The sequence below is a fragment of the Amblyomma americanum genome, chromosome 7 (assembly GCF_052857255.1).
Source record: "Amblyomma americanum isolate KBUSLIRL-KWMA chromosome 7, ASM5285725v1, whole genome shotgun sequence".
In the NCBI taxonomy this organism is placed as follows: Eukaryota; Metazoa; Arthropoda; class Arachnida; order Ixodida; family Ixodidae; genus Amblyomma; species Amblyomma americanum.
In genome coordinates, this window is record NC_135503.1 from 155,213,884 (window position 1) to 155,235,805 (window position 21,922).

At 43.3% G+C, this 21,922-nt stretch overlaps 1 pseudogene; it reads left to right on the forward strand.

Moving 5' to 3' along the window:
* The first annotated feature begins 7,920 nt into the window (after positions 1-7,920).
* The window catches only part of LOC144098183 (uncharacterized), a 125,718-nt pseudogene continuing 111,716 nt past the window's right edge, over positions 7,921-21,922 (forward strand).

Genomic DNA, 21,922 nt, shown 5'->3' on the forward strand with positions numbered 1-21,922 from the left:
AGTGGTTCATTTGCCTACCTGAGGACAAACTATGTACAATCGGCTCCAGACAAGGTTACCATATGAAGTGATCAAACAGGCTAACAGTGAACAACATGCACGTAGAAGCGAAAAAAAAATTGCTATTGCTATTGTATAGCAATTGTATGAGACTATCGATCTTCATCTGTTGGCGATATATTGCATCTAATGAATCTAGAGCCCCTTCGTGTACGTCGAAAGATTGCGACAGTGAAACTGCTCTATCAACCCTTCTAATGTTAATCCCCGTACTTTGTCAACTATTCGAAGTATTACATGGGAGGCATGCCGCAATGCAGTTCGCCCAGTCACTGAGTACGCTTCCGCAGTGTGAGACCCACACTATGTTTAATATATTGCGCAACTAGAAAGAACTTCACGGCTGGCTGCTATTGTATCACCAATTGCTATTGTATAGCATCTGTATGAGACTATCGATCTTCATCTGTTGGCGATATGTTGCATCTAATGAATGTAGAGCCCCCTCGTGTCCGTCGAAAGATTGCGACACTAAAACTGCTCAATCAACCCGTCTAATGTTAATCGCCCCTATTTTGTCAACTATTCCAAGTATTACATTGGAGGCATGCCGCATTGCAGTTCGCCCAGTCCCTGAGTATGTTTCCATGGTGTGGGACCCACACCAGATTGAATATATTGCGCAAGTAGGAAGAATTTCGCGGCTTGCTGCTATTGTATGACCAATTGCTATTGTATAGCAATTGTATGAGTCTATCGATCTTCATCTGTTGGCGATATGTTGCAGCTAATGAATCTAGAGCCCCTTCGTGTACGTCGAAAGATTGCGACACTAAAGCTGCTCTATCAACCCGTCTAATGGTAATCGCCCGTACCTTGTCAAGTATTCCAAGTATTAAAGTGGACGCATGCCGCATTGCAGTTCGTTCAGTCGATGAGTACGCTTCTCCAGTGTGGGACCCGCACTTTTTTAATATATTGCGCAACTAGAAAGAATTTCACGGCTGGCTGCTATTGTATGACCAATTGCTATTGTATAGCATCTGTATGAGACTATCGATCTTCATCTGTTGGCGATATGTTGCATCTAATGAATCTAGAGCCCCTTCGTGTACGTCGAAAGATTGCGACACTGAAACTGCTCTATCAACCCGTCTAATGTTAATCGCCCGTACCTTGTCAAGTATACCAAGTATTAAACTGGAGGCATGCCGCATTGCAGTTCGTTCAGTCTATGAGTACGCTTCTCCAGTGTGGGACCCACACTTTTTTAATATATTGCGCAACTAGAAAGAATTTCACGGCTGGCTGCTATTGTATGACCAATTGCTATTGTATAGCGTTTGTATGAGACTATCGATCTACATCTGTTGGCGATATGTTGCATCTAATGAATCTAGAGCCCCTTCGTGTACGTCGAAAGATGGCGACACTAAAACTGCTCAATCAACCCGTCTAATGTTAATCGCCCCTATTTTGTCAACTATTCCAAGTATTACATTGGAGGCATGCCGCATTGCAGTTTGCTCAGTCCTTGAGTACTCTACCGCAATGTGGGACCCACACTACGTTGAATATATTGCACAAGTAGAAAGAATTTCGCGGCTTGCTGCTATTGTATGAGCAATTGCTATTGTATAGCAATTGTATGGCACTATCGATCTTCATCTGTTGGCGATATGTTGCATCTAATGAATCTAGAGCCCCTTCGTGTACGTCGAAAGATTGCGACACTAAAACTGCTCTGTCAAACCGTCTAATCGTAATCACCCGTACTTTATCAAGTATTCCAAATATTACATTGTATGCATGCCGCATTGCAGTTCGCCCAGTCCCTGAGTACGCTTCCGGAGTGTGGGACCCACACTATGTTTAATATATTGCGCAACTAGAAAGAATTTCACGGCTGGCTGCTATTGTATCACCAATTGCTATTGTATAGCAATTGTATGAGACTATCGATCTTCATCTGTTGGCGATACATTGCATCTAATGAATCTAGAGCACCTTCGTGTACGTCGAAAGATTGCGACGCTGAAACTGCTCTATCAACCCGTCTAATGTTAATCGCCCGTACTTTGTCAACTATTCCAAGTATTACATTGGCGGCATGCCGCATTGCAGTTCGCTAAGTCCCTGAGTACGCTTCCGGAGTGTGGGACCCACACTATGTTGAACATATTGCGCAAGTAGAAAGAATTTCGCGGCTTGCTGCTATTGTATGAGCAATTGCTATTGTATAGCAATTGTATGAGACTATCGATCTTCATCTGTTGGCGATATGTTGCATCTAATGAATCTAGGGCCCCTTTGTGTACGTCGAAAGATTGCGACACTAAAACTGCTCTATCAACCCGTCTAATGGTAATCGCCCGTACTTTGTCAACTATTCCAAGTATAACATTGGAGGCATGCCGCATTGCAGTTCGCTCAGTCCCTGAGTACGCTACCGCAGTGTGGGAACCAGACTATGTTGAATATATTGCACAAATAGATCGAATTTCGCGGCTTGGTGCTAATGTATGACCAATTGCTATTGTATAGCAATTGTATGAGACTATCGATCTTCATCTGTTGGCGATATGTTGCATCTAATGAATCTAGGGCCCCTTTGTGTACGTCGATAGATTGCGACACTAAAACTGCTCTATCAACCCGTTTAATGTTAATCGCCCGTACTTTATCAACTATTCCAAGTATTACATTGGAGGCATGCCGCATTGCAGTTCGCCCAGTCCCTGAGTACGCTTCCGCAGTGTGGGACCCACACTCGGTTGAATATATTGCGCAAGTAGGAAAAATTTCGCGGCTTGCTGCTATTTATTTATTTATTTATTTTTATTTATTTTCAATACTGCAGGCCCCTTTACGGGGCCCTTGCAGGTGGGCATACACAACAGTTACAGTGAGGCAAGAACTACATCACACAACACAAGGAAATTTCAAAATGCGGCAAGAACACATGCAAAGATAAATCTGGTAGAACAGTGGTTCATTTGCCTACCTGAGGACAAAATATGTACAATCGGCTCCAGACAAGGTTACCATATGAAGTGATCAAACACGGCTAACAGTGAACAACATGCACGTAGAAGCGAAAAAAAAATTGCTATTGCTATTGTATAGCAATTGTATGAGACTATCGATCTTCATCTGTTGGCGATATATTGCATCTAATGAATCTAGAGCCCCTTCGTGTACGTCGAAAGATTGCGACACTGAAGCTGCTCTATCAACCCGTCTAATGTTAATCGCCCGTACTTTGTCAACTATTCCAAGTATTACATTGGAGGCATGCCGCATTGCAGTTCGCCCAGTCCCTGAGTATGTTTCCGCAGTGTGGGACCCACACCAGGTTGAATATATTGCGCAAGTAGGAAGAATTTCACGGCTGGCTGCTATTGTATGACCAATTGCTATTGTATAGCATCTGTATGAGACTATCGATCTTCATCTGTTGGCGATATGTTGCATCTAATGAATCGAGAGCCCCTTCGTGTACGTCGAAAGATTGCGACACTAAAACTGCTCTATGAACCCGTCTAATCGTAATCGCCCGTACTTTGTCAAGTATTCCAAGTATTACCTTGTAGGCATGCCGCATTGCAGTTCGCCCAGTCCCTGAGTACGCTTCCGGAGTGTGGGACCCACACTATGTTTAATATATTGCGCAACTAGAAAGAATTTCACGGCTGGCTGCAATTGTATCACCAATTGCTATTGTATAGCAATTGTATGAGACTATCGATCTTCATCTGTTGGCGATATGTTGCATCTAATGAATCTAGAGCCCCTTCGTGTACGTCGAAAGATTGCGACACTAAAACTGCTCTATGAACCCGTCTAATCGTAATCGCCCGTACTTTGTCAAGTATTCCAAGTATTACCTTGTAGGCATGCCGCATTGCAGTTCGCCCAGTCCCTGAGTACGCTTCCGGAGTGTGGGACCCACACTATGTTTAATATATTGCGCAACTAGAAAGAATTTCACGGCTGGCTGCAATTGTATCAGCAATTGCTATTGTATAGCAATTGTATGAGACTATCGATATTCATCTGTTGGCGACACGTTGCATCTAATGAATCTAGGACCCCTTCGTGTACGTCGAAAGATTGCGACAGTGAAACTGCTCTATCAACCCGTCTAATGTTAATCGCCCGTACTTTGTCAACTATTTCGAGTAATAAATTGGAGGCATGCCGCACTGCAGTTCGCTATGTCCCTGAGTACGCTTCCGCAGTGTGGGACCCACACTATGTTGAAAATATTGCGCAAGTAGAAAGAATTTCGCGGCTTGCTGCTATTTTTTGAACAATTGCTATTGTATAGAAATTGTAAGAGACTATCGATCTTCATCTGTTGGCGATATGTTGCATCTAATGAATCCAGCGCCCCTTCGTGTACGTCGAAAGATTGCGACACTGAAACTGCTCTATCAAACCGTCTAATGTTAATCGCCCGTACTTTGTCAACTATTCCAAGTATTACATTGGAGGCATGCCGCATTGCAGTTCGCCCAATCCCTGAGTACGCTTCCGCAGTGTGGGACGCACACTAGGTTGAATATATTGCGCAACTAGAAAGAATTTCATGGCTGGCTGCTACTGTATGACCAATTGCTATTGTATAGCAATTGTATGAGACTATCGATATTCATCTGTTGGTGATACGTTGCATCTAATGAATCTAGGACCCCTTCGTGTACGTCGAAAGATTGCGAGAGTGAAACTGCTCTATCAACCCGTCTAATGTTAATCGCCCGTACTTTGTCAACTATTTCAAGTAATAAATTGGAGGCGTGCCGCACTGCAGTTCGCTATGTCCCTGAGTACGCTTCCGCAGTGTGGGACCCACACTATGTTGAATATATTGCGCAAGTAGAAAGAATTTCGCGGCTTGCTGCTATTGTATGAGCAATTGCTATTGTATAGCAACTGTATGACACTATCGATCTTCATCTGTTGGCGATATGTTGCATCTAATGAATCTAGAGCCCCTTCGTTTACGTCGAAAGATTGCGATACTGAAACTGCTCTATCAACCCGTCTAATGTTAATCGCCCGTACTTAGTCAACTATTCCAAGCATTACATTGAAGGCATGCCGCATTGTATTTCGCTCAGTCCCTGAGTTCGGTTCCGCAGTGTGGGACCCACACTATGTTTAATATATTGCGCAACTAGAAAGAATTTCATGGCTGGCTGCTACTGTAGGACCAATTGCTATTGTATAGCAATTGTATGAGACGATCCATCTTCATCTGTTGGCGATATGTTGCATCTAATGAATCTAGAGCCCCTTCGTGTACGTCGAAAGATTGCGACAGTGAAACTGCTCTATCAACCCTTCTAATGTTAATCCCCTTACTTTGTCAACTATTCGAAGTATTACATGGGAGTCATGCCGCAATGCAGTTCGCCCAGTCCCTGAGTACGCTTCCGCAGTGTGGGACCCACACTATGTTTAATATATTGCGCAACTAGAAAGAACTTCACGGCTGGCTGCTATTGTATCACCAATTGCTATTGTATAGCAATTGTATGAGACTATCGATCTTCATCTGTTGGCGATATGTTGCATCTAATGAATCTAGAGCCCCTTCGTGTACGTCGAAAGATTGCGACACTGAAACTGCTCTATCAACCCGTCCAATGTTAATCGCCCGTACTTTGTCAACTATTCCAAGTATTACATTGGAGGCCTGCCGCATTGCAGTTCGCCCAGTCCCTGAGTATGTTTCCGCAGGGTGGGACCCACACCAGGTTGAATATATTGCGCAAGTAGGAAGAATTTCGCGGCTTGCTGCTATTGTATGACCAATTGCTATTGTATAGCAATTGTATGAGTCTATCGATCTTCATCTGTTGGCGATATGTTGCAGCTAATGAATCTAGAGCCCCTTCGTGAACGTCGAAAGATTGCGACATTGAAACTGCTCTATCAACCCCTCTAATGTTAATCGCCCATACCTTGTCAAGTATTCCAAGTATTAAATTGGAGGCATGCCGCATTGCAGTTCGTTCAGTCCATGAGTACGCTTCTCCAGTTTGGGACCCACACTTTTTTAATATATTGCGCAACTAGAAAGAATTTCACGGCTGGCTGCTATTGTATGACCAACTGCTGTTGTATAGCATTTGTATGAGACTATCGATCTTCATCTGTTGGCGATATGTTGCATCTAATGAATCTAGAGCCCCTTCGTATACGTCAAAAGATTTCGACACTAAAACTGCTCAATCAACCCGTCTAATGTTAATCGCCCCTATTTTGTCAACTATTCCAAGTATTACATTGGAGGCATGCCGCATTGCAATTTGCTCAGTCCTTGAGTACTCTACCGCAATGTGGGACCCACACTACGTTGAATATCCCCTTCAGGCGCGAATTAAGACAAGAAGAAGAAAAATTGTGATTCCTTCAAATATTGCCTCTAAACAGCTACCCAAACTGAGTGGTATGAAGAAAAACATGTTTATTAAGTCAACAGAAATTTTTTGTGATGTGGACATTTGTACACATGGCGCCTCTAGGCCGTAAAGTATGTGGACAACCACTCACATAGGCAGAACTATTTCCAGGTGCTGTGACTCTTCACAAGTACTTCCGAATGAATTTTCAATGCTTCTCAGCTTGCCCACTTCGATTCCTTCTACTTTTTGGCATGAAATTCATAGTAACAATCCCTTGCGGCACTTAGGCAGAGGAAAACTGCGCATTTGCGACAGCAAACTCAAGACTTCGAAACACAGCCTGTGTTTCGGCACCTTTGCAGGAAGTTGGCATTCATGTGAATGGGCCAGTGACTGTTTCCGTCAAACCTTGTAGAGTTTGTCGGCATGGGCATTCCGATATGTGAGTTTCGGGCAGGCTTTGCAGAGCTGGTGCTCGGTCTTCCCCTCTTGTTTGGTGCAGTCCTGTTGCTTGCAATCAAGCTCCTTGCAATGTCGGACTGAAAGGCCATAACGTCCTTCACATCCTTTTTTCGCAGTTCTTCTGCATTAGCATCGCGAATGTACTCAAGCCAGCTGTCTTAAACTGCAGAGGAAATGAAGTGGTAGATTACCCTTACTGGCCATTTCTTCGTCTTTGTATGAAGGGGATAGAGCGACGTCAAAAAATCCAACTTGTCAACGCCACCCGTAAATCGATTGTACTCGGCGATTACCTGCGGGCAGTTGATGTCGACATGCTCCTTTGCTGCTTTACTCCATCTCTTCACCTTAGTGATACTGCCTAGTCCTACAACTGTAGAGATCATTTTGACTGGACCATTGTCGTGCCAGCGAACAATGACCATGTGTTCCTCTTCAACAATCTTGAAGTCGTAGCTTCCGCGCCCTCCCTTCTTCAGCTCTTTTTCGCTTTTCAGTTCACAGCCTAGAATTCTGTTGGCCCTAATCGTGCCAGACGCTAAAATTCCCAGCAATTTCAGCTCTCGGAAGAGCGGCACGGAAGAAAAATAATTGTCCATGTAGCATCTCATGTTGAGACCATGCGGGAGCGCTTCCATAAGCCGCATCACAACCGAACCACCAAGGCCCAAATGTGAATGGTCGTTGCTTACGCCAGTGCCTTTCCCTTGATAGAGCTCAAAGTCATGAGCCATGCCGTCTGAACTAGGTGAAACTAGGTTTCACTAGTTGTTCACTTATAAGGCATTCATCAATGCTCACGTGGGGTGTCGGCCCGTTTGAAGCAAGGGCGGGAGCGCAAAGTGGCGCCAAATTTGAAGTGTACAATTGTACACACCGCCGCTGAAGGGGATATATTGCACAAGTTAATGGCCGTGAATCAGTCGGTATTCCGGCACTGAATAACGGCGCTGAACTTATAACTGATGATTTTGATAAGGCATGCTGTTTCAATGATTATTTTAAGTCTGTTTTCGCAGCGAACTCGCATCATGAGATGCCAGTCATGGATGCCCATGTGCAAGAGACAATGCCTGAGCTAACAATTACATACAACGGTGTGTTAAACCTGCTGAATAACATAAAGGTGTCTTCGGCAAGCGGGCCCGAAGATGTTCCCGGTAATGTCTTGAAGGTCTGTGCTGAAATCATTGCTCATTACTTAGTTATTCTATACTCGAAATCGTTAGATACAGGAATAATACCCCAGCAATGGAAAAACGCTAACGTGGTGCCCATTCATAAGGGTGGTCCTAAAAACATAGTTGCTAATTACAGGCCGATTTCGCTTACAAGTATTAGTTGCAAAACGCTTGAACACATAATATATAGCGCGTTGATGAAGCATTTGGAACAAAATGAATTTTTCACTCAAGCTCAGCATGGTTTCAGATCAGGTTACTCGTGTACGACGCAGCTCTTAGAATTTAGCCATGATATTTTTTCATCACTTGACAAGGGTCTACAAACGGATTGCATTTTTTTAGATTTCAAGAAAGCGTTTGATTTGGTACCTCATGATTTGCTACTGTATAAATTATCTTTCATCAAGATTTCAACTTCCCTTCTAAACTGGCTTCAATGTTACCTGCAGGGACGCAAACAACGTGTATTGATTAATGGGTCCCAGTCTGATTATGTTCCTGTATCTTCGGGGGTACCGCAGGGGTCTGTTTTAGGACCTCTGCTGTTTCTAGTTTATATTAATGACATTTCTAAATATATGACCTGTAAAATACGTTTATATGCTGACGATTGTGTTATCTACCATGTTATTAACAGTTCTTCAGATTCTTGTCATTTGCAGTGCAACTTGGACCGCATACAGCAATGGTGTTTGAAGTGGCAGATGTTTCTGAACCCAATAAAATGTCAGTTTATTTCTTTCACGCGCAAGCATCACCCTTTCTTGGCTGAATACAAACTAGATTCTACCCGACTTTCTAGAGTTACTCACTATAAATACCTCGGCGTTTACTTTTCGTCTAATCTCACCTGGAATGAGCACGTCGAGCACGTTTCTGCTAAAGCTTATGGCATGCTAAATTTTCTAAGAAGAAATTTTAAAATGGCACCACTAAAAGTTAAAGAGCTTCTATATTTCACCTATATTCGGCCAATATTGGAGTATGCTTGTGTTGTTTGGCACCCCCCTACTTTAAATTTAACAGACATGCTTGAGCGTATTCAGAACTTTGCCGCTCGGTTTGTCTCAAGTAATTATGATTTTAACAGCAGTGTTACTAACATTAAACTAACGCTGGGATGGGAGCTGTTACGGAAACGCCGTACCAACTCCCGGTTAGAAATGCTGTACAGAATCTTTCACCGAAAAATAAAAATAGATAAAGAAAATTATTTGCTTCCACCGCATTTCAGGTCGAACAGACTTGACCATGGGTGGAAGATTAGAGAAATTAAATGCAAAACTAACACTTATCAAAACGCATTTTTCCCATCTAGCATTCATGACTGGAATCGCCTGCCCCATGAAATTGTTGAGTGCCGTTCCGAGTCTATGTTCCGCGCGTTACTGTCGGATGTATGAGTGCGCAGTTGGCTTTCTTTTGGCTTTTTTAATCACGCGGTCTTCGTTCTTGTTGGTCCAGCATCATTTCGTTAGTTGGCTTTTTTTTCGTCATGTCTTTTTGTGGTTTCATACTTCATTCATTTTGTACTTGCTGTGTCATGCCTTGTTGTATTGCTTTTTTTTTCTGGCCTATTCTTCTGTTATGTATCCTCATCCCCCCTGCAATAATGCCTTCCGGCGCTGCAGGTATTTCCAATAAATAAATAAATAAAAGTAGAAAGAATTTCGCGGCTTGCTGCTATTGTATGAGCAATTGCTATTGTATAGCAATTGTATGGCACTATCGATCTTCATCTGTTGGCGATATGTTGCATCTAATGAATCTAGAGCCCCTTCGTGTACGTCGAAAGATTGCGACACTAAAACTGCTCTATCAAACCGTCTAATCGTAATCACCCATACTTTATCAAGTATTCCAAATATTACATTGTATGCATGCCGCATTGCAGTTCGCCCAGTCCCTGAGTACGCTTCCGGAGTGTGGGACCCACACTATGTTTAATATATTGCGCAACTAGAAAGAATTTCACGGCTGGCTTCTATTGTATCACAAATTGCTATTGTATAGCAATTGTATGAGACTATCGATCTTCATCTGTTGGCGATATGTTGCATCTAATGAATCTAGAGCCCCTTCGTGCACGTCGAAAGATTGCGACACTGAAACTGCTCTATCAACCCGTCTAATGTTAATCGCCCGTACATTGTCAACTATTCCAAGTATTACATTGAAGGCATGCCGCATTGTAGTTCGCTCAGTCCCTGAGTTCGGTTCCGCAATGTGGGACCCACACTATGTTTAATATATTGCGCAACTAGAAAGAATTTCATGGCTGGCTGCTACTGTATGACCAATTGCTATTGTATAGCAATTGTATGAGACGATCCATCTTCATCTGTTGGCGATATGTTGCATCTAACGAATCTAGAGCCCCTTCGTGTACGTCGAAAGATTGCGACAGTGAAACTGCTCTATCAACCCTTCTAATGTTAATCGCCCGTACTTTGTCAACTATTCCATGTATTACGTTGTAGACATGCCGCATTGCAGTTCGCTCCGTCCCTGTGTACGCTTCCGCAGTCTGGCACCCACACTACGTTGAATATATTGCGCAAGTAGAAAGAATTTCATGGCTGGCTGCTACTGTATGACCAATTGCTATTGTATAGCAATTGTATGAGACGATCCATCTTCATCTGTTGGCGATATGTTGCATCTAACGAATCTAGAGCCCCTTCGTGTACGTCGAAAGATTGCGACAGTGAAACTGCTCTATCAACCCTTCTAATGTTAATCCCCGTACTTTGTCAACTATTCGAAGTATTACATGGGAGTCATGCCGCAATGCAGTTCGCCCAGTCCCTGAGTACGCTTCCGCAGTGTGGGACCCACACTATGTTTAATATATTGCGCAACTAGAAAGAACTTCACGGCTGGCTGCTATTGTATCACCAATTGCTATTGTATAGCAATTGTATGAGACTATCGATCTTCATCTGTTGGCGATACGTTGCATCTAATGAATCTACAGCACCTTCGTGTACGTCGAAAGATTGCGACGCTGAAACTGCTCTATCAACCCGTCTAATGTCAATCGCCCGTACTTTGTCAACTATTCCAAGTATTACTTTGGCGGCATGCCTCATTGCAGTACGCCCAGTCCCTGAGTATGTTTCCGCAGGGTGGGACCCACACCAGGTTGAATATATTACGCAAGTAGGAAGAATTTCGCGGCTTGCTGCTATTGTATGACCAATTGCTATTGTATAGCAATTGTATGAGTCTATCGATCTTCATCTGTTGGCGATATGTTGCAGCTAATGAATCTAGAGCCCCTTTGTGAACGTCGAAAGATTGCGACATTGAAACTGCTCTATCAACCCGTCTAATATTAATCGCCCGTACTTTGTCAACTATTTCAAGTAATAAATTGGAGGCATGCCGCACTGCAGTTCGCCATGTCCCTGAGTACGCTTCCGGAGTGTGGGACCCACACTACGTTGAATATATTGCGCAAGTAGAAAGCATTTCGCGGTTTGCTGCTATTGTATGAGCAATTGCTATTGTATAGCAATTGTATGACACTATAGATCTTCATCTGTTGGCGATATGTTGCATCTAATGAATCTAGAGCCCCTTCGTGTACGTCGAAAGATTGCGACACTAAAACTGCTCTATGAACCCGTCTAATCGTAATCGCCCGTACTTTGTCAAGTATTCCAAGTATTACATTGTAGGCATGCCGCATTGCAGTTCGCCCAGTCCCTGAGTACGCTTCCGGAGTGTGGGACCCACACTAAGTTTAATATATTCCGCAACTAGAAAGAATTTCACGGCTGGCTGCTATTGTATCACCAATTGCTATTGTATAGCAATTGTATGAGACTATCGATCTTCATCTGTTGGCGATACGTTGCATCTAATGAATCTAGAGCACCTTCGTGTACGTCGAAAGATTGCGACGCTGAAACTGCTCTATCAACCCGTCTAATGTTAATCGCCCGTACTTTGTCAACTATTCCAAGTATTACATTGGCGGCATGCCGCATTGCAGTTCGCTAAGTCCCTGTGTATTCTTCCGGAGTATGGGAACCACACTATGTTGAACATATTACGCAAGTAAAAAGAATTTCGGGGTTTGCTGCCATATATGAGCAATTGCTTTTGTATAGCAACTGTATGAGACTATCGATTTCCTCTGTTGGCGATATGTTGCAGCTAATGAATCTAGAGCCCCTTCGTGTACGTCGAAAGATTGCGACACTAAAGCTGCTCTATCAACCCGTCTAATGGTAATCGCCCGTACTTTGTCAACTATTCCAAGTATTACATTGGAGGCATGCCGCATTGCAGTTCGCCCAATCCCTGAGTACGCTTCCGCAATGTGGGACCCACACCAGGTTGAATATATTGCGCAAGTAGGAAGAATTTCGCGGCTTGCTGCTATTGTAAGACCAATTGCTATTGTATAGCAATTGTATGAGACTATCGATCTTCATCTGTTGGCGATATGTTGCATCTAATGAATCTAGAGCCCCTTCGTGTACGTCGAAAGATTGCGACACTAAAGCTGCTCTATCAACCCGTCTAATGTTAATCGCCCGTACTTATTCAACTATTCCAAGTATTACATTGAAGGCATGCCGCATTGTAGTTCGCTCAGTCCCTGAGTTCGGTTCCGCAGTGTGGGACCCACACTATGTTTAATATATTGCGCAACTAGAAAGAATTTCATGGCTGGCTGCTACTCTATGAGCAATTGCTATTGTATAGCAATTGTATGAGACGATCCATCTTCATCTGTTGGCGATATGTTGCATCTAATGAATCTAGAGCCCCTTCGTGTACGTCGAAAGATTGCAACGCTGAAACTGCTCTATCAACCCGTCTAATGTTAATCGCCCGTACTTTGTCAACCATTCCAAGTATTACATTGGCGGCATGCCGCATTGCAGTTCGCTAAGTCCCTGTGTATTCTTCCGGAGTATGGGAACCACACTACGTTGAATATATTGCGCAAGTAGAAAGCATTTCGCGGTTTGCTGCTATTGTATGAGCAATTGCTATTGTATAGCAATTGTATGAGACTATCGATCTTCATCTGTTGGCGATATGTTGCATCTAATGAATCTAGGACCCCTTCGTGTACGTCGAAAGATTGCGACAGTGAAACTGCTCTATCAACCCGTCTAATGTTAATCGCCCGTACTTTGTCAACTATTTCAAGTATGAAATTGGAGCCATGCCGCACTGCAGTTCGCTATGTCCCTGAGTACGCTTCCGCAGTGTGGGACCCACACTATGTTAAGTATATTGCGCAAGTAAAAAGAATTTCGCGGCTTGCTGCTATTTTGTGAACAATTGCGATTGTATAGAAATTGTATGAGACTATCGATCTTCATCTGTTGGCGATATGTTGCATCTAATGAATCTAGAGCCCCTTCGTGCAAGTCGAAAGATTGCGACACTAAAACTGCTCTATCAACCCGTCTAAGGTTAATCGCCCGTACTTTGTCAAGTATTCCAAGTATTAAATTTGAGGCATGCCGCATTGCAGTTCGTTCAGTCCATGAGTACGCTTCTGCAGTGTGGGACCCACACTATTTTTAATATATTGCGCAACTAGAAAGAATTTCACGGCTGGCTGCTATTGTATGACCAATTGCTATTGTGTAGCATTTGTATGAGACTATCGATCTTCATCTGTTGGCGATATGTTGCATCTAAGGAATCTAGAGCACCTTCGTGTACGTCGAAAGATTGCGACAGTGAAACTGCTCTATCAACCCGTCAAATGTTAATCGCCCGTACTTTGTCAACTATTCCAAGTATTACATTGGCGGCATGCCGCATTGCAGTTCGCTAAGTCCCTGAGTACGCTTTCGGAGTGTGGGACCCACACTATGTTGAACATATTGCGCAAGTAGAAAGAATTTCGCGGCTTGCTGCTATTGTATGAGCAATTGCTATTGTATAGATTTGTATGAGACTATCGATCTTCATCTGTTGGCGATATGTTGCATCTAATGAATCTAGGGCCCCTTTGTGTACGTCGAAAGATTGCGACACTAAAACTGCTCTATCAACCCGTCTAATGTTAATCGCCCGTACTTTGTCAACTATTCCAAGCATAACATTGGAGGCATGCCGCATTGCAGTTCGCTCATTCCCTGAGTACGCTACCGCAGAGTGGGAACCACATTATGTTGAATATATTGCGCAAATAGATCGAATTTCGTGGCTTGATGCTAATGTATGACCAATTGCTATTGTATAGCAATTGTATGAGACTATCGATCTTCATCTGTTGGCGATATGTTGCATCTAATGAATCTAGGACCCCTTTGTGTACGTCAAAAGACTGCGACACTAAAACTGCTCTATCAACCCGTTTAATATTATTCGCCCGTACTTTATCAACTATTCCAAGTATTACATTGGAGGCATGCCGCATTGCAGTTCGCCCAGTCCCTGAGTACGCTTCCTCAGTGTGGGACCCACACTCGGTTGAATATATTGCGCAAGTAGGAAAAATTTCGCGGCTTGCTGCTATTGTATGAGCAATTGCTATTGTATAGCAATTGTATGAGACTATCGATCTTCATCTGTTGGCGATATGTTGCATCTAATGAATCTAGAGCCCCTTCGTGTACGTCGAAAGATTGCGACACTGAAACTGCTCTATCAACCCGTCTAATGTTAATCGCCCGTACTTTGTCAACTATTCCAAGTATTACATTGGAGGCATGCCGCATTGCAGTTCGCCCAGTCCCTGAGTATGTTTCCGCAGGGTGGGACCCACACCAGGTTGAATATATTGCGCAAGTAGGAAGAATTTCGCGGCTTGCTGCTATTGTATGACCAATTAATATTGTATAGCAATTGTATGAGTCTATCGATCTTCATCTGTTGGCGATATGTTGCAGCTAATGAATCTAGAGCCCCTTCGTGAATGTCGAAAGATTGCGACATTGAAACTGCTCTATCAACCCGTCTAATGTTAATCGCCCGTACCTTGTCAAGTATTCCAAGTATTAAATTGGAGGCATGCCGCATTGCAGTTCGTTCAGTTCATGAGTACGCTTCTCCAGTGTGGGACCCACACTTTTTTAGTATATTGCGCAAATAGAAAGAATTTCACGGCTGGCTGCTATTGTATGACCAACTGCTGTTGTATAGCATTTGTATGAGACTATCGATCTTCATCTGTTGGCGATATGTTGCATCTAATGAATCTAGAGCCCCTTCGTGTACGTCGAAAGATGGCGACACTAAAACTGCTCAATCAACCCGTCTAATGTTAATCGCCCTTATTTTGTCAACTATTCCAAGTATTACATTGGAGGCATGCCGCATTGCAGTTTGCTCAGTCCTTGAGTACTCTACCGCAATGTGGGACCCACACTACGTTGAATATATTGCACAAGTAGAAAGAATTTCGCGGCTTGCTGCTATTGTATGAGCAATTGCTATTGTATAGCAATTGTATGGCACTATCGATCTTCATCTGTTGGCGATATGTTGCATCTAATGAATCTAGAGCCCCTTCGTGTACGTCGAAAGTTTGCGACACTAAAACTGCTCTATCAAACCGTCTAATCGTAATCACCCGTACTTTATCAAGTATTCCAAATATTACATTGTATGCATGCCGCATTGCAGTTCGCCCAGTCCCTGAGTACGTTTCCGGAGTGTGGGCCCCACACTATGTTTAATATATTGCGCAACTAGAAATAATTTCACGGCTGGCTGCTATTGTATCACCAGTTGCTATTGTATAGCAATTGTATGAGACTATCGATCTTCATCTGTTGGCGATACGTTGCATCTAATGAATCTAGGACCCCATCGTGTACGTCGAAAGATTGCGACAGTGAAACTGCGCTATCAACCCGTCTAATGTTAATCGCCCGTACTTTGTCAACTATTTCAAGTAATAAATTGGAGGCATGCCGCACTGCAGTTCGCTATGTCCCTGAGTACGCTTCCGCAGTGTGGGACCCACACTACGTTGAAAATATTGCGCAAGTAGAAAGAATTTCGCGGCTTGCTGCTATTTTTTGAACAATTGCTATTGTATAGAAATTGTAAGAGACTATAGATCTTCATCTGTTGGCGATATGTTGCATCTAACGAATCTAGAGCCCCTTCGTGTACGTCGAAAGATTGCGACACTAAAACTGCTCTATGAACCCGTCTAATCGTAATCGCCCGTACTTTGTCAAGTATTCCAAGTATTACATTGTAGGCATGCCGCATTGCAGTTCGCCCAGTCCCTGAGTACGCTTCCGGAGTGTGGGACCCACACTATGTTTAATATATTGCGCAACTAGAAAGAATTTCACGGCTGGCTGCTATTGTATCACCAATTGCTATTGTATAGCAATTGTATGAGACTATCGATCTTCATCTGTTGGCGATACGTTGCATCTAATGAATCTAGAGCACCTTCGTGTACGTCGAAAGATTGCAACGCTGAAACTGCTCTATCAACCCGTCTAATGTTAATCGCCCGTACTTTGTCAACCATTCCAAGTATTACATTGGCGGCATGCCGCATTGCAGTTCGCTAAGTCCCTGTGTATTCTTCCGGAGTATGGGAACCACACTACGTTGAATATATTGCGCAAGTAGAAAGAATTTCGCGGCTTGCTGCTATTGTATGAGCAATTGCTATTGTATAGATTTGTATGAGACTATCGATCTTCATCTGTTGGCGATATGTTGCATCTAATGAATCTAGGGCCCCTTTGTGTACGTCGAAAGATTGCGACACTAAAACTGCTCTATCAACCCGTCTAATGTTAATCGCCCGTACTTTGTCAACTATTCCAAGCATAACATTGGAGGCATGCCGCATTGCAGTTCGCTCATTCCCTGAGTAAGCTACCGCAGAGTGGGAACCAGACTATGTTGAATATATTGCGCAAATAGATCGAATTTCGTGGCTTGATGCTAATGTATGACCAATTGCTATTGTATAGCAATTGTATGAGACTATCGATCTTCATCTGTTGGCGATATGTTGCATCTAATGAATCTAGGGCCCCTTTGTGTACGTCGAAAGACTGCGACACTAAAACTGCTCTATCAACCCGTTTAATATTATTCGCCCGTACTTTATCAACTATTCCAAGTATTACATTGGAGGCATGCCGCATTGCAGTTCGCCCAGTCCCTGAGTACGCTTCCTCATTGTGGGACCCACACTATGTTGAAAATATTGCGCAAGTAGAAAGAATTTCGCGGGTTGCTGCTATTGTGTGAGCAATTGCTATTGTATAGCAATTGTATGACACTATAGATCTTCATCTGTTGGCGATATGTTGCATCTAACGAATCTAGAGCCCCTTCGTGTACGTCGAAAGATTGCGACACTAAAACTGCTCTATGAACCCGTCTAATCGTAATCGCCCGTACTTTGTCAAGTATTCCAAGTATTACATTGTAGGCATGCCGCATTGCAGTTCGCCCAGTCCCTGAGTACGCTTCCGGAGTGTGGGACCCACACTATGTTTAATATATTGCGCAACTGGAAAGAATTTCACGGCTGGCTGCTATTGTATCACCAATTGCTATTGTATAGCATGTGTATGAGACTATCGATCTTCATCTGTTGGCGATATGTTGCATCTAAGGAATCCAGAGCACCTTCGTGTACGTCGAAAGATTGCGACAGTGAAACAGCTCTATCAACCCGTCAAATGTTAATCACCGTACTTTGTCAACTATTCCAAGTAATACATTGGCGGCATGCCGCATTGCAGTTCGCTAAGTCCCTGAGTACGCTTTCGGAGTGTGGGACCCACACTATGTTGAACATATTGCGCAAGTAGAAAGAATTTCGCGGCTTGCTGCTATTGTATGAGCAATTGCTATTGTATAGATTTGTATGAGACTATCGATCTTCATCTGTTGGCGATATGTTGCATCTAATGAATCTAGGGCCCCTTTGTGTACGTCGAAAGATTGCGACACTAAAACTGCTCTATCAACCCGTCTAATGTTAATCGCCCGTACTTTGTCAACTATTCCAAGCATAACATTGGAGGCATGCCGCATTGCAGTTCGCTCATTCCCTGAGTACGCTTCCGGAGTGTGGGACCCAGACTACGTTGAATATATTGCGCAAGTAGTAAAAATTTCGCGGCTTGCTGCTATTGTATGAGCAATTGCTATTGTATAGCAATTGTATGAGACTATCGATCTTCATCTGTTGGCGATATGTTGCATCTAATGAATCTAGAGCCCCTTCGTGTACGTCTAAAGATTGCGACAGTGAAACTGCTCTATCAACCCTTCTAATGTTAATCCCCGTACTTTGTCAACTATTCGAAGTATTACATGGGAGGCATGCCGCAATGCAGTTCGCCCAGTCCCTGAGTACGCTTCCGCAGTGTGAGACCCACACTATGTTTAATATATTGCGCAACTAGAAAGAACTTCACGGCTGGCTGCTATTGTATCACCAATTGCTTTTGTATCACAATTGTATGAGACTATCGATCTTCATCTGTTGGCGATATGTTGCAGCTAATGAATCTAGAGCCCCTTCGTGTACGTCGAAAGATTGCGACACTAAAGCTGCTCTATCAACCCGTCTAATGGTAATCGCCCGTACTTTGGCAAATATTCCAAGTATTACATTGGAGGCATGCCGCATTGCAGTTCGTTCAGTCCATGAGTACGCTTCTCCAGTATGGGACCCACACTTTTTTTATTATACTGCGCAACTAGAAAAAATTTCGCGGCTTGCTGCTATTGTATGAGCAATTGCTATTGTATAGCAATTGTATGGCACTATCGATCTTCATCTGTTGGCGATATGTTGCATCTAAGGAATCCAGAGCACCTTCGTGTACGTCGAAAGATTGCGACAGTGAAACAGCTCTATCAACCCGTCAAATGTTAATCACCGTACTTTGTCAACTATTCCAAGTAATACATTGGCGGCATGCCGCTTTGCAGTTCGCTAAGTCCCTGAGTACGCTTTCGGAGTGTGGGACCCACACTATGTTGAACATATTGCGCAAGTAGAAAGAATTTCGCGGCTTGCTGCTATTGTGTGAGCAATTGCTATTGTATAGCAATTGTATGACACTATCGATCTTCATCTGTTTGCGATATGTTGCATCTAATGAATCTAGAGCCCCTTCGTGTACGTCGAAAGATTGCGACACTGAAACTTCTCAATCAACCCGTATAATGTTAATCGCCCGTACTTTGTCAACTATTCCAAGTATTACACTGGAGGCATGCCGCATTGCAGTTCGCCCAGTCCCTGAGTACGCTTCCGCATTGTGGGACCCACACTAGGATAAATATATTGCGCAAGTAGAAAGAATTTCGCGGCTTGCTGCTATTGTATGAGAAATTGCTAGTGTATAGCAATTGTATGAGACTATCGATCTTCATCTGTTGGCGATATGTTGCATCTAATGAATCTAGAGCCCCTTCATTTACATCGAAAGATTGCGATACTGAAACTGCTCTATCAACCCGTCTAATGTTAATCGCCCGTACTTAGTCAACTATTCCAAGTATTACATTGAAGGCATGCCGCATTGTAGTTCGCTCAGTCCCTGCGTTCGGTTCCGCAGTGTGGGACCCACACTATGTTTAATATATTGCGCAACTAGAAAGAATTTAATGGCTGGCTGCTACTGTATGACCAATTGCTATTGTATAGCAATTGTATGAGACTATCGATATTCATCTGTTGGCGATACGTTGCATCTAATGAATCTAGGACCCCTTCGTGTACGTCGAAAGATTGCGACAGTGAAACTACTCTATCAACCCGTCTAATGTTAATCGCCCGTACTTTGTCAACAATTTCAAGTAATAAATTGGAGGCATGCCGCACTGCAGTTCGCTATGTCCCTGAGTACGCTTCCGCAGTGTGGGACCCACACTATGTTGAATATATTGCGCAAGTAGAAAGAATTTCGCGGCTTGCTGCTATTGTATGAGCAATTGCTATTGTATTGCAACTGTATGACACTATCGATGTTCATCTGTTGGCGATATGTTGCATCTAATGAATCTAGACCCCCTTCGTGTACGTCGAAAGATTGCGACACTTAAACTGCTCTATCAAACCGTCTAATCGTAATCAGCCGTACTTTATCAAGTATTCCAAATATTACATTGTATGCATGCCGCAATGCAGTTCGCCCAGTCCCTGATCACGCTTCCGGAGTGTGGGACCCACACTACGTTGAATATATTGCGCAAGTAGAAAGCATTTCGCGGTTTGCTGCTATTGTATGAGCAATTGCTATTGTATAGCAATTGTATGACACTATAGATCTTCATCTGTTGGCGATATGTTGCATCTAATGAATCTAGAGCCCCTTCGTGTACGTCGAAAGATTGCGACACTAAAACTGCTCTATGAACCCGTCTAATCGTAATCGCCCGTGCTTTGTCAAGTATTCCAAGTATTACATTGTAGGCATGCCGCATTGCAGTTCGCCCAGTCGCTGAGTACGCTTCCGGAGTGTGGGACCCACACTATGTTTAATATATTGCGCAACTAGAAAGAATTTCACGGCTGGCTGCTATTGTATCACCAATTTCTATTGTATAGCAATTGTACGAGACTATCGATCTTCTTCTGTTGGCGATACGTTGCATCTAATGAATCCAGAGCACCTTCGTGTACGTCGAAACATTGCGACGCTGAAACTGCTCTATCAACCCGTCTAATGTTAATCGCCCGTACTTTGTCAACTATTCCAAGTATTACATTGGCGGCATGCCGCATTGCAGTTCGCTAAGTCCCTGTGTATTCTTCCGGAGTATGGGAACCACACTATGTTGAACATATTACGCAAGTAGAAAGAATTTCGCGGTTTGCTGCCATATATGAGCAATTGCTTTTGTATCGCAATTGTATGAGACTATCGATCTTCATCTGTTGGCGATATGTTGCAGCTAATGAATCTAGAGCCCCTTCGTGTACGTCGAAAGATTGCGACACTAAAGCTGCTCTATCAACCCGTCTAATGGTAATCGCCCGTACTTTGTCAACTATTCCAAGTATTACATTGGAGGCATGCCGCATTGCAGTTCGTTCAGTCCATGAGTACGCTTCTCCAGTGTGGGACCCACACTTTTTAATATATTGCGCAACTAGAAAGAATTTCGCGGCTTGCTGCTATTGTATGACCAATTGCTATTGTATAGCAATTGTATGAGACTATCGATCTTCATCTGTTGGCGATATGTTGCATCTAATGAATCGAGAGCCCCTTCGTGTACGTCGAACGATTGCGACACTGAAACTGCTCTATCAACCCGTCAAATGTTAATCGCCCGTACCTTGTCAAGTATTCCAAGTATTAAATTGGAGGCATGCCGCATTGCAGTCCGTTCAGTCCATGAGTACGCTTCTCCAGTGTGGGACCCACACTTTTTTAATATATTGCGCAACTAGAAAGAATTTCACGGCTGGCTGCTATTGTATGACCAATTGCTATTGTATAGCATTTGTATGAGACTATCGATCTTCATCTGTTGGCGATGTGTTGCATCTAAGGAATCTAGAGCCCCTTCGTGCACGTCGAAAGATGGCGACACTAAAACTGCTCAATCAACCCGTCTAATGTTAATCGCCCCTATTTTGTCAACTATTCCAAGTATTACATTGGAGGCATGCCGCATTGCAGTTTGCTCAGTCCTTGAGTACTCTACCGCAATGTGGGTCCCACACTACGTTGAATATATTGCACAAGTAGAAAGAATTTCGCGGCTTGCTGCTATTGTATGAGGAATTGCTATTGTATAGCAATTGTATGACACTATCGATCTTCATCTGTTGGCGATATGTTGCATCTAATGAATCTAGAGCCCCTTCGTTTACATCGAAAGATTGCGATACTGAAACTGCTCTATCAACCCGTCTAATGTTAA